The sequence below is a fragment of the Apteryx rowi genome, unplaced genomic scaffold (assembly GCF_003343035.1).
Source record: "Apteryx rowi isolate R43461 unplaced genomic scaffold, aptRow1 scaffold_61, whole genome shotgun sequence".
NCBI classification, from domain to species: Eukaryota; Metazoa; Chordata; class Aves; order Apterygiformes; family Apterygidae; genus Apteryx; species Apteryx rowi.
In genome coordinates, this window is record NW_020450883.1 from 835,128 (window position 1) to 850,007 (window position 14,880).

Here is a 14,880-nt window from a genome sequence, read left to right on the forward strand (position 1 = left end):
CTTAAGCTCTTGTGCACACTTTAGTCTCTGAACATTCAATCTCTTCAAGTATTTTTCTGACAGGCTTAGTTTTTTTAGCACTAAGAATGGCCCTAGATACCAGAAAAGATTAATGACTCCCTGATCAGTTTTAATTCTGACTTTGATTACTGTGTTTTTTTGCCCCAGGAAGGGAAAATAAGTACAGAAAAATTCTGGTTCCAAGTTCAGGAAAGATTTAATTTAAAATTTCACAGCACCTTGTATTTCATTAAGATTACCATCCAAGAAGCACTTGTTAAAATTGGGTGGTTTGCAGTAAGACAAGTGAACTGGTAATTATTATAAGCCTGAATGAAATTAGCACAGCCTGTTTTAGCTTATTGTGTCAATTTTGGCTTTTCTGAGTATTGTCTCAAAAGGGCTTTAAAAATAGTCTTTCCATTTTTTCTTATTTCCATTGCACCTCTTCGAGCTGGGACTTCTTTTGTAACCAGATCAATTTTCTCACTATTGTTTCAATCTTATAGAATAATGTGTGTTTTTCAGGACTTCTATTTTGTTTCTAAAGCCACGGTGATAGCCTTTCCCTTCCAGCTGGCCTTTCTCAAGCCTATCCTGACATTGCAGGTCCTTACACTGAGCACTTCTGGTTCAAGAAGTCTGGCCTCATGAGAACCATAAAAATCACTTTACATTATTCGCAGCAATCATTTCAGATAGACCAGAAGCCACCCACATAACCATTCATTTTTCTATCTGTGGGCCAGTTCTGGTAACTCTGTTTTATTTTCATAAGAATATCTAAAGACCTGCTAAAGTCCCATCTAAAGATGTAGCTAGACTGGGGTTTATGTGTGGTTGCTGAGATCATTTTGCTTTGGAAACTGGAAAATGCTATCTAATTTCAGGAAACCTCTTCAGTTTCTTGGATTTAGGCAATATGAATGTATTGCTGTCTTTTCTGTGTGGTGGTGCTGGTGCTGCTTTAACAGTGTGGCTTGAGATGGTTTACTTGTGTGGCTTAAGTGTCCTCCCCCAGAACAGTTAGAGTGCTGCTTACAGGGATGCCCATGGCTTTGAACAACCACATGATGAGGAAGATGGAGTTCAGATATTTTCACATGCATTAACTGAAACCTTTCATGCAAGAGGATGGCTGCCTCCCTGGTATCAGATGCTCGCTAGTAGCCTCCCCAAGGTCAGATGTTTCTTCTGATGAGGTATTTGAAAATGGCTGCAGACTTTCAGGTGGAGCTCAATCTTGCTAGGTATGTGTTGAGAATATTCTTTGTATGCCTGTCTTGATAATAATAATAATACTTATTTTGGAAATGCTAGTTTGGATTGGATGTTGAGCTGGTCAGCTCTCCCAAAACAGAAACAATCAGACATTAAGCATAAGCAGTAAAACCTATAGGTAACCTGGAAACTCCACTGCCAAAAATACAGGTGTCTGTGGCTTAAGGCACACGTCTGATTTATATGTTTGCATTTTTGGGGTAAAGTGAAAAAGATTTACCGTAAGAATTATTTAAGAACTTAATGATTTCTTGTATCTGAGTTTTGTATCTTACTTTGCTGATACTTGCTTTTCATTTCTGATCTTGTCACTGTAGTTGAGTTTCAGTAAAGAGCTGAACAGTGAATGTTTGTCAGTGCTAGTAAGCTGGTGATTGTTACTGCTCCTGTCCATATATATGTGTCAGGATAGCAGCTTATCATTCTGGTAACTAAGTGCTTTGTACTCGTGATAATGTTCAGGAGCCTCAAGAGAAAATACCTTATTTTACACCCCCCCCCCCAAAGTTTTGTTCTTCCCAAGAAATTTACAGAAATCCATTGATACATATCCTGAAGAACTTGCATTCTAAGCAGTGAGTCTGGGAAGTAAATGAACACAAAAGAAAGAAGGAAAGGACAAGGAGAATCAGAGGTTATGGAAAATAATTGCACAGCTATTCAGCTGTGGCAAATAGAAATCTTGGTTGTTCTAAAAATAGATTATTTTTAATATAAAGTGTGGCAAAGATCATTGCAAGACATTCTTCATATCATATAGTTAGGAACCATTTGCAAGCTGAAATTCCAAAGGCTTGGTTGTTGTTTAGGGGGCTATTCAATAAGTAACTATGAGGAAGGGAAGTTCRTGGCCATTTTTCTCAGTTGCACCGATCATAGTGGAGGAAAGTTTTAAGTGGATGTGAAAGACAACTTGGTCAGATTTATAATCAAGCTGTGTGTACAGTGGGAACTGAAACCATGCCCTAAATAAATCTGTGAAGAGACTAAGGTGTGCTGTGAGGGTTCAGCTACAGTGTTAGGAGCTTAGTAGGCACTTATTTTTATTTAGGATATAATGAGGAACAAACTGGGGCATGGTTACCTAATCCAAGAGGTCTGAACACAAGGATAAAGTTATCCAGATTGTCCTTTGTTTGAAGTTTGGGGTACTTCTGGGTGGGAAATAAGCACTGGAATAAGTGTGAGTAATAATGCAGTATGAACTCAAAATCTCCATGTCAGGACCAGGCCATTATTGCCATTTAGGATTGATCTTGTTAAAAATTTTTTTCAAAAAAGAAATATCAACGAGTGATATAGGAAGGAAGTAAAAAGAAGGTATGGTTCTTTACATGTGATAGTACTTTTTCAATTTTACCCCAGTTGCCTGGTTTACTCCTATTTACAGTTTTCACATATTTGTTTCTTTTGACAGCTGAATATTCTAGCTTAATCCCATCAGCAGTCTATGTTAGTTGATAACCTATCTGCTAGTTAGAAAAATCAAAGAAATACAGTATTTTGTCTTGGTTTCTATTCTTTCTTTCCTTTTCAAATAGTTCCTGTTGTAGACTTGCAGGATGTATAAGTATTGCAAATAAAATTTATATTGTTAAATTAAGATGTTGCATACTTTTCACATGTTGGCAAGATAAAAATCACAGAAAATCACAAAATGTTCTCTTTTCATCACCTTAAACTTGTTGGGCTGTAGTAGAAGTGGCCTTTAAAACAGAAAGAATACAAAAGCTTCGTATTAAAATGAGGAAAAAAGTCTCTTTTATTTAGCGTACCTTATAGGTACTGTTTCCTTTTTGTCAAATTTATCTAGGGCCTGAACTCTTTTGAGGTAAAAAAAAGCGTTACGGAAGGATTCTACTGAGAAAATGCAAGATCATATTTTTATTTATTTACATGCTGGGGTGACATACTGTATCTTATTCCAAGGTTATATTTTTGTCTTCTATCTGCTACTAATGAAGTTTTACTAAGAGTACAAGGAAAACACAGAGGCCTATATAGATTAGAGCTTAAARGTGTGAAATTAGAAGAAACTACCTAGTCTGATCTAATTAGCATGTCATAAAGCTATAGTCAAGACAAAGTAATTGTACTTTGGCACATGCAGGACCAAGAAATTAAAGGCTGGAGGAGAATTTAGGCTATAATTTGATCTTCTGAAGTGTCTCAAAGTATGTTCAACTGTATCTGCAGTGTTCTTGTTCATCCAAACTAATTGTACTGAAGATAATTGTCTAGGCAAGGACAAGGCTAAAATGAACAACGCAATCTGTAAGCTCTCCCAGTACAATGTGTTGAATTAGGTGGCTCACATGGTTCTCTCTGGCTCCAGCAGGTGTTAATAACACATTGGTATTACCAGAACAGTAAACTATACTGTTTGAAAAACAAAATTTACAAAGGTTGCAAGAATTCCTTCTAAGTAACAATTAAAATATTTATAAATGTAAATTCAGTGTTTAACCAAGATGAAACCTTGGTTAAACTAGGCTATATGATAAGATAATGTTTAATTTGTAATTTATGTAAGTATGTTTTCATCATAATACGGTCCCTATAGACTGAATATAAGGTTCTTTCCTAACCTTTCCTATTTAGTTTCTTTTAAAAACTGCCTTTTAACAGCAGTGCTTAGTAGATTATTGTGCTTATGCTAACTGTAACATCATTTCATATTCATTTGAAGGAAAAACAGTGTTAATAATATGCAACTTGACTGGACAAACATTTTCATTTGGTAAATAATTTCAAGTGGGATCATGCAGACAAAATTAACTTAGAATGAAATTAGCTAGGTGCATTTTCCGATTTATGGAGCAGAAAAACCTGAAATTGCGTGTTCTTTCTTTGGATCTCCTTTATGTTGTTCTATTTGCTGATAATTCTTTGAAAAACAGAACTGACAATTGGGGTCTGTTGGAATTATATCATAGCAAAAGAAATATTTGAATTTCAGTAACATACAATACATTATTTAAAAAGTGCTTTCAGAGGAAATCTATTGGAGCACAAGCTCTTGTTTTATGTCTAATTTAAACTATTCATCAGCAGAGGGCAATATAACTTCATACATTTGCTTGAAATGGATTAATTTGTTGATCTTTTTATTTCCAGCTTTAACTAAAAGAGCACCTACTTGTAAATACTAAGAAAATAAGTGAACTGATGATGAAAAAGCAATGAGCTGTGGTATTAGTATTCCTTATGAACTTTCATAAGGCTGTATAAACTTTCTAGTACTTGTACCCAGGGGGAGGGAGGTGTGCTCTAAGTTCACAAGTAGGCAGATAGTGTCCAGGCAAAGTATACTAGTATTTTTCTGCCAGATGTGCAAATTGCAATTCGTTGATGCAGCAATCTGTTCTTGGGACAAACTTGTGCAAAATTTGAGAGACTGTCACCTCTTTCTATATCTGTTTTGGTGTTGCTGTGGGATTAAATCCATTTTGAATGAGTTATATTATGTTACAAACTTAAGTTCCTGTGTTGTAAGTTAAGTGTAATGAGAAGCTGTGCTGTGATAATTCAGAAAAAGTGGGTTCAAGCCCCCATTACAAGGAATTCTGTGTGTTGTGACAAAATGAGTTTTGTTTTTATAGCTGTGGTGCTAAAATGAACCTTACAGGCCCTTAGAAAGTGTGAGTGTCCTTATTTGTGTACTGTAACGTTTCAGGGTACATCATGTTAATAATAACCCTTTGATTTCTGTGTTGCCATTTAAATTTTCATTTAGCTTTTTCAGAACATGTCAGGAGTCCTAAAATGGATATTCATGTGCAGTAAATTTTTTTAAATATGCTTTCCTATCTCCAATGCTCTTGAGGCATATTCAGAAAGACTTCAGACATATGGTTTCTTGTTTTTCGTCTTCTCCTTTGGGCATCGCACATTCAAAGAGTCTATTTTGCTGTCAGTTTGTACATACAATTCCTGCTAACAGCATGGGACAGGCAGCATTTACCACCATTAAAACATGAGGCTAGGATTAAAAGATTTTGAGGTCTAGCTCCAGCTCTGCTCTTGGCTTGCTGAATGACCTTAAGCAGTTGCATCCAGCTCTTTAGTTGAAAATGCAGTCTTCCTGCATTTGTGAGTTGATAATACTGCTCTTTCTCTTTCCCCAGAATTGAACATTAATTTGCCAATATTTAAAATCTATAGACAGACAAACAACAATAAAACTCCTTTTAGTAGTGAACTCAAATATAAATGGCAGAATAGGTCAGGAAGCAGAATGTGTTTAGTGTGATGTAGCTCTAAAATCTAATTTTTTGCACAGATTGTTGTGTGCATGAATTTTGTGTTTTACTCTGAGATCTGTCCCTAATTATATGATTTAAGTAAATCACTTAGTCTTTCAATCAATCAGTTTTATTCATTGCAAAATGAGGCCAATTTATATGCATTCACCTTTCTAAAGGGTTTAAAGTCTTAGGATGAGGAACATAAGTGCCAAGTAATAGTTATTATGGTTTTCCAATTTTTATTTAGAGACTCACTCTAAATTTGCATGCATATATGTAGTGTTTATACATCCAAATGGTTAATTAAATACAGCATTGTTAAATGTTTAAAATTAACATAGTATGCTTATACAAATTTAACTAGCAAATGTGTACCTTAGGTAAATAATTTAAAAATCAGTTCTCTAGCATCATAGTTTTTTTCTTTTCCCTTATTCTAAAGGTTGTTTACTCTTTTTAAAACCAGATAATTGGAGTGAGTACAAATTTTGGTTTTGTGGACATCTCACTCCAGCTGGTAATTTTACTATAAATTTTAACAGGGTTATGTGGGGAAAAAGAATCTAGCATAGTAAAACAGGTTCTCAGTGATGTAGCTAGGCATATGCATGTGATCATTTACTGTGTCTTGACAGAGAGGTGGTAGCTTGAAATGTACTAACTAGATAATTTTTGATCATCCTATCATATCATGTTTATTTGGCATTGCGCCATGTTCTAGAACAAAGCAGAATGACTTTTTCAGTAATTCAGAAGCGTAAAACATCCTTGTTATTAAAGTGCTCTTAATAAGCAAGTATGTGTATGTTACTGCTGTTTCATAACTGTTATATATGTTATACTGAACAAATGAAAAAGGAGCTTTATGATGTAGACTCGTGGACAGGTTGAGACTTAACTCAAATTTTATTCAGCAAATTCCCACTAAAATACAAAATATTCAGAGTGCTTATGTAACACAGTGACTGGCGACTAATGAATTTAATGGAGATGTACTTAGGTAGGAATGTAATCAATAATCTTTCAATAGACATTTCCTATGTAGATTCTAGAGTTTTGGAGGATATGATTTTTGAGGAAAGTTTGTAAACTACTGGTGAACAGATGCATCTGTAGCATCTCACTCTGATTGTTTGTTAGAATCTACTTTCAAATGAAAGTAATGATGTTTGGCAAGCTTGTTTTCAGAGATATGTTTTGATCTGGGGCTCCCATAATGTTTTATTTTGGGCATTTCTATTTAAATAGTCTCATTTTGATTATGAAAAGTTTTTTTTTTTTTTTAACTTCATGTCTCCAGCTCTGTTGAAATACTTATGTAATTAAACTTGTATTTCTGCAGTTTTATTGCAAGGAAAAGGCTATGTACAGCTACAAGTGTCCTTTTTTTCTGTCAACTGTAATTAAAAATAAGTGCATCATAGTCATTTCTGGGACTTGGATAGTACCACAGATGAATGGTAAATATTGCTGCTCCTATTACAGTTAAATGTTTGAAAAACTGTATGTATAACAAGATGGCATAGATTGTTTTGATAAAACCATTCATTCCCAACATCCAGTATATTTGTGTATAGAAATGGTAGGTAGTATAGAAAATTGTAGGGATTTTCCCTCCCCCCACCCCAGTACCCTACTTCTTTGTTGACTTTCTTGAACAGGTTTTTTGAAATGAGTAATTAGGACAATTAAAACTAACTTTACCCTACGTTAGCTGTCTGATCCCAGAGCTGTTGAATCCAGTTTATTGTCTTGGTTGTACAAGACAAAAGACTACAAGAGGAATATGACCACTTACCAACTGGTTGTAGTTGGTCAGCTTGCCTTGGCCAGCTATGCCTTTGTAGAGCTAAAAGATGAATAATCCACTACTCTCTGCTTTCACCTGTTCCAGTATAAAAGGCACATTTTGAGATGCATTCTTTCCTAGATGTGGTGAGATACTTGAATACCCATGGCTAGGTCTTGTCCTAGGTTTTACTCCGCTTCCTTCTTTGAAAGAAGGTGGGAGAGAGAAGCAGTCTTAAAGGAAATTGTCATTTCCTTCTCACCTGTTTGACAGTCTTGCTTCCTCATGTAATTACAAGCATTGCATTTTCATGCACTTAGAGCTGTGAGTTAATTTTCATGTCACTGCTTCTTCAGTACTGTACTGAAAGTATATGCAACATGAGACATACTGTATGGTAAGCCTAAATGATCTTTGCTGATATCTGCAGAAGGTATGATTGTCCTGATTCTGCTTAAAATCCAGGCTTAAAGGAAGCCAAAATAGAGACAAATTCTCTGTACACTGCCAGGGGAAGTTTGGGAAAAGAGGTCTGTTCAAACCAGGGTGAGGGAGGCAGCACTCACTGCTAATTCCAGAGAGAATAGGGGTTGTTTGGGCCTTAAATATTCTTTCTACAATGTTACTTTGGTGTGGGGGAACCTGTGCCAAAAGGCTGTATTTTCCGCATGCTGTGCTCTTGGGCATCTATTGGATTCTGTTATCCTTGTTGCTGATCTCAGGTTTAATGTGGTATAAGGATTTTTGACATTTACTTGATAAGAATGAAAGGCTGATCCAGAGCTATATATCTGCATTGCACAGATCCCCAGAAATGGGCATTAATACTGATTTATGACAGGAATGCGTCAGCCCATTAACAGTTTCATGTCAGTCTGCAGTCCTGTGGTACTGTGATATTAATAATCCAGGATGCCCATTAAAATTAAATTCAGTCTTATAACTCACGTGAGGACAGGGCTGGGCTCTTGTGCAAAGTCAAGTTAACTGGATTTTGCATGTAGGATACTAAGCCATGAAGAGGCAGTACTTTCATACATATGTTCTTACCAGGATTTGTGCCTGCTCTGCAGATATCTCTGGCCTGCCAATTTTGAGAGCTGGGACTCCCGTCACAATTATTTCTTCTCTTGGCTTTTTTTTTTTTGGATAGGTTTTATATATGGATTTTTTTTTTTTGCTGTATCTTCTTAAAGCACAATTGTTTAATGTATTTCAAACTTTTTCTGTCCTTGATGCTGTAAATGGTGGAAATCACTGGGATAAAACTGAATCTGAACTTATGTTTTTTCCATGTTTCAGATTGTATGACAACTATTTCAAATACATTCTGTTTGAACTTTTACCTTGACAAAATTTAAGTGTGTGTTTGACTGTTAGTTTGATATTATTTCTTAAGTATATAAAAAAGATTAGGTTGTATCATGTTTGTTACATTTTCTAGTTTTAATGATGTCCGTGTTTTGTGACAGCTGATAAAGAATTAATTTCCAGTTCAAATTCTCTTCTCTGCCTGAATCTATTAGAGCATGTTAAGGAAATGCTATTTGGTGCGTGTTCTCTGAGGCTATAGTCAGATGTCTTTTAAGTGCKTTTTTTTTCTTAAAGCTTTTTTGTTTGTTTGTTTGCTGTCTTAATGAAAGTAATCTCAACCCTGCTGGGTTCCTTGGCATTTCTGAATGTTCTTTGCTCTTACAGCGCAAGCAGGTATATAGGAGAAAATGGACAACCTTTTATTCTATTATGGTAATACATACAAGCAGAAGCGAGGCCTACTAGTGAATTTGTTAGTAGCTAACTCAAATAGTTATTGAAAAAACTATGAACAAATCTTCACATTCATTGAAACATTATTTTTACAGAAAGGGAATAACGAATATGATAGTTGGAGGTAAGCAATGAGTTAAGGGTCATTGCAGTGAACTTACTTTTTCAGATGAGTCAAATGAAGATATCCTGTCATGCTTTCTGTGATTTAAATTAGGGACCTTATTATTCATCAGTCATTCTCAGCCTCAAATTATTATTATTATATACTTTTTATTGTTTTCATTAGTTCAAAGTAAACTGGTAAGAAGCTGTTGACATAGAATTTCACTAGCTGGAAGCCACTTAATTGCAGTCTTGCTGGAAGTAAGATATGGTAAACAATAAGCAGAGACGCTCGCAAGAATGTGAGACTTTCAACATATGCCATATTCCAAGTGAAACTAAATGCCAAACAGTTGTAAACTTTTTTCCCACACTGCAAGCTAAAATCTTGACAATGTTCCAGAAATTGTTTTGGGAACCTGGTTATTACTGCAGTGATTGTCCCAAGCTGTAGAGAATGTTGTTGATTTGCCCTTAGTCTTGTTTTGAATTTCACTTGAAATAATGATTTTCATCAAAAACTTTCTTGCTATTTTATAATGAAACAGTTTCTCTGAAAATTAATGACAGGAAAAGAAAAAGTTTGATTAAAAAAAAGTAAAATCTTGTATAATGCATGTCAGTCTTACATTCTAAAATTATCATGTAATAATTCCAAAACTATAATATAAAACAAAATAATTGATGACTTATTTTTACTTTGATAAATGTAATTGGTATAATAGAATTCTAAATGGGAATAGGTTTGGAAATTGGTATTCTAATCAGCATATTAATTGATTTGGAAATTGGTACTTGCTGTGCTATGCCAGCTGGTAATTGGTATAGTAACAGGTGTGAAAAAAATCCCTAAATTATGAAGAGGTAATAAGTAAATGTTACAAAATACATAATTTCAAAATAAAAATGAACCACKCTTCATTGTAATTGGATTAAAACTGAATCTTATAAAGATATTTAATTTTTTTTAATAGAAACAGAATCTTGTTGAAATTGATGTGAAACAGAGACATCAGTTGATGACCATTTTTGAATAGCAAAATATTTAATTGAGGAATATTCTTATGATACCTAGATGAATCAGGTTCCTGATCTCTTCCGCAGTGGAACAATAAAACCAGCTATTGTTTATTGCCACAGTTTTTGACTGCTGCTGTTTACTCTTTCTTGTTTTCTTTTTTTTTCTTTTGGTGATGATTCTGGTAATGAAAATATGCAGATATTATGGGTACGTATTTTATAAATATTATTATAAGATAATGCTTGCATATATGTACGAAGAGGATATATATGTCTTGGTGTTGTGTGGCAACATACTGATATGTTTTCTTCCTAGTGTTGAAGTATGCTTATGTGGGAAGACTTTATGATATATAAAAAAAAAACAAAACAGAATTCATTCATTTTCTGTGTGATTTATGTGTTTTGAGCCATTATGTGTTTTATTTTAGAATTTATCTCTGAAATAGACTAACCATGGTTAGATACTCTGCTTGGGAATGATTTCAAGAGAAGGAATGTATTTTGTAATTTCATACATAAGTGGAACTGGAGATTGGTACCAAAGCTTGCTCAGCTCCCAGAGAGCTCTTTAAACCACAATATAATGCTTTGGGAGGTRGATTAGAATGAGTTTATATACATTTTTAGCCTTTGCATACTATAATGAAGAAAGCACACAGTGTCTTTTTACTGTTTAAATTATGAAAACTATATTGTTTCAGTTAGAAAATACATTTGATGTATCTGGAGAATGAGAGCTCATACCAAAAAAAGGGGAGGGGGAAGAGTGGGCGATTCAAGCTACTTTGCCTCTGAATCAATTGAATGCACTATTTTTTTTGAATAAGGCAAACAATGCCCTTGTCACAATTCATAAGTTACTTAGTGTATTCATACAAACTTCTCATCCCTGTATAAGAGGAGTAGAAAAATTTAATAAAAACAAATATTCTGTATTACTTTGGAATAGGCATTAAATTAATTAATTAAAGCTTACTTTTTTGTGTGTGTGTTTTTTGGATAGATTTACCAGCCTTTATTGACAGTGACATCTTAGTTGACTTGGCCTGTTTGATTCTCACAAGCTGTTCTCATCTTTGCTTTAAGTTCTGGTGGGTCTTAGGTTGGTTGTATGATGCTGGCAATAAGATTGTCCTTTTCTTAAAGACTGTTAGCCTGTGACAGCATTATTGTGGGTTACAATAGGGATGTCTAGACTTATAAGTATGAGCTGCTGTGGTTTAAGCAAGGTGTTGGTGTGTGGGGCTATAACAATTCGTACTCCATGAAGATAAGCGTGGAGAAAGGAGCCGGTCGCTTATACTCCAGTAGTAAGTGACCATACTCAATAATAGGTGACAGTCAGGTAGTCAGTATAGCATTTGGGAGCAATCTCATGATCATCTTATGTTGTTGTTCTAGGGATGAGACATAGCTCGGAATTGAAAGGTGATGTTCAGGTTGATGTCCACTGCTATGCCCAAAGCCACATTTGCAGGACATGGCACTGTATTCCTTCTCTTCTTTGCAACTTTCCTTAGGCAGTAGGAAGAAATAAAAGGAACACAAAATCAGAACAAGAGTTAGAATACTTTAGAACCAAAGGTATGGGAAAAGAGATAATCAGAAAAGTCTGGGAAGTACACTGAAGGCGGAAGGGGGGGAAATCACAAGAGGGGAAGTTGTATGGGAGAAWGCCATTCTTTAATAAGGCACAACTCTGTGACAGGAGAGGAGGTTGTGATTTTTATGTTTTTTTATTTCTTGTGGCATAAGTGTTTACTTGCATGGGTAGCTTCAATTTTAATAGATGGTTAATAAAATTTGCATGGTCTGTTTAAATAGCAGCAATACTGGCTTTGACTGGAATGTCTGATGCTTTTCTTTTCCCCTTTTATTTTTTGCACTGCATAGACTATGAGCTCGTTGAACTTCATTACATAGCCACATTCGACAGTCTTGCTCTTTTGTTTTCTCCATGACTGCTTTTTGATTGTGAGGAAACTATTATGTCTCAGGGAACATTGGAAATCACTTTTATTTTATTCTTGTACTTTGTTCTTTTTTATTTTCCCTGCTCATTCTCAATTTTGTCTCTCACTCAAGAGTCTGGTTTGAGCTTGTCAGGGAAAACTCTTAAAAGTCATTATTTTTCACCAAGCAGCAAGCAACTGATTGCTTTTGAAATTTTCTGAAATAGCCATTTTCATTGTTGCTAAAACTTAATATATATGTCAGATCCAAATACTTATTAACTGTTTTGTTTAGAATTCTTAAAGACAAAAATCAGTTCTGTAATCTTAGATAAGGATGCAATTAAGACTGGAGAGGTTTCTTTACCGTAATTTAAAAAAAGGTGCAGGGAGAAAAAACTTACTGCCTTGCTGTTATTGATACTATATTAAAGCCGAAGTAATGGAAACCGTGTGTGACTTCTAGAAGGAAGACAGAGTGAGACGTGTTTACTTTTTGAGGGCTCTGTGTTTTGATTCTGACACATGTACTGAGAATTTTATATGTTGGCTTTGATTAGTGCAGGCTTATTGGTATAATAAAGCTTTTGTGGAAAGAAGTGTTCACGGAATCACAAAACAACTAGTAAAACTTAGGTCCAACTTGTTCTCATCTGAATTTGCACAGAGCAATTCTAAGAGCTGTAATTTTCAGGCAGAAACTGAGAAYGTTTGCTGATTTTTGTTGATAGACGTTTTTGGAGAGAAGTGTTTTTTGAGGAAGACTCTCAAATGTTGAGGTTGTTTTGTTGATGAGATCTAGCAGTGCTGCTGGTAATGAAAACGTTGCTTGGGAGAATTATGTTATAGGAACCCAAGAAAGGCGATAAGAAAAAGCACTAGAAGAAAAGCAAATTTTAAAAGTGATGCTGAGGAGAAGAGGTTTCCTAGGTTACATTTCTAATGCTTGCTTGGAAGTAACATGCCTGTATTTTACAGGCAATAGGAAGAAAGGACTTATTCAACATATACAACCAATAATAAAGAGAATGTAAAGTGCATCTTTTGTGAACTTTTCTTTTATTCTTGGAAAGACAAGGTTCTTCTTGGTCCTGTAGAAAGTTAATGCTTATTAAAAGTGAATCAAAATAGTAGTGAGGAAGGGAAAATTAAGGAAGGTGTCAGCCACACTTGACCGAAAGGATTAGATGCAGTCTAATGTGGGTTCATTTGGAAGAGTAGATTAGATTCGTTTTTGAGTKTCATTAAGCTGCTATCAGAATAGTGAAAGATAAAAATGTGAAGTAGTTCACTAATACTTCAGAAGACATTTAGTGTTAAGGGTTTTCTTTTAATCTAGTTACAGTGAAATCCGTATTCTGTGTTTGGCTTCCCAGGTCCTAGGAAAGATATGGGCAATTCTTTTTCCCTTTATTTGTAACCAAAAGTCTTTTCAATCTTTCAGCTTCATGTGTAGCAACTTTCRTGTAAGAAAAGTTAGCAGTGTCTGACTAGCAGTGTTTGACTACTTGCATAGTAGTCTTTTTGTCATTTTGCTTTAGAGATGTATACAGTCAGAAAAAGCAGACTGACAGGCAGAATATATCCTCTTTAGCAGTGTTAAATATATCATATTGCTTAAAGGAAAGGGAAATAAACTTTAAAATCAGGGATCTTTTGATATTTATAGTTGTTTAAAAAATGTTTTGYTTTCTGTTGCAATAAGTTGCTAATAATATTGAATATAGGACTTGTATGACCTTTTTGTGGAAATAACTTGTGTAAAAAATATAGCAGGAGTAAATTCAATATGCATACTTAAGGAGTTCTTGTTGTTACTGTCAGAGAAAGAGTACTGAAGGAAAAGGTGCCTGAGGGCATGCAGGATGGGAGAAACCATCCTGCCTGTGATTGTTAGAAATTTCTTGGTGATATTTTTAACATTATCAGTGTGTCTCCCTTAGGTGCCTTAGGGAAGCCAGTGTTTACTTCCTATGAAGCTCTGATATGGTAATCCAGAATCATCTTTCAAATAGCTATTGACTTCGCTGTACAAAGAAAATGCAGTCTCTTGTAGTATGGGAAAGATATTTATCGATGGAATGGTGAGGTCATCTTTGGGCAAAGACAGTGGAGAGCTTTTGTGAGTTAGGCCCCTTTATAATTCTAAAAATTCCAGTACATATATGGCTGCATATTTAGGTAAGTAATTTTTAAAATTGGTCTTGAGGAAAATTTGTACTTCTGTAATCTGAAGAACAAATTTATCTATAAATTTATTTACAAATCAGATTTAAATCACTGTATTCCTCAATTTTAACACATTCCACTTGCTAAAAGTATTTAAATGCAATGAAGAATTTTATATGGAAACAAAGATGTTAAATCTCTCCCTAAAAGTGGAATTAATACAGAAAATGCATTAAKTAGTTATGCTTTCCTAGTTCTATACATGTAACTGGAGTGCCTGAATTAATATTCTGAGTTCCCTACAGAGGCAGTAGGACCTCTGGAGAGCAGTTTAGAGTATTTAAGTGCTGAAATTGTTAATTCAGGCACCTGAATAAGATATGTAAAGCCTGCAAATTTAACTTTTAAAACATAGGTGGATCTCCATCCATCTAAATCTTTTCTGGGGAAGGAGGAAGAGGGAAAGGAGAGGGAGCCCTCTATGGTTCCTGGACTACATAACTTACAGTATTTGATTTTTTTTCCCCATATATATATGAAAGGCTTG

General features: G+C 34.8%; 1 protein-coding gene across 22 annotated transcripts in view; it reads left to right on the plus strand.

The window, feature by feature from the left end:
- KDM4C (lysine demethylase 4C) overlaps positions 1-14,880 on the plus strand; it is a 266,672-nt gene that overhangs the window by 82,225 nt on the left and 169,567 nt on the right. The window lies entirely within an intron of this gene.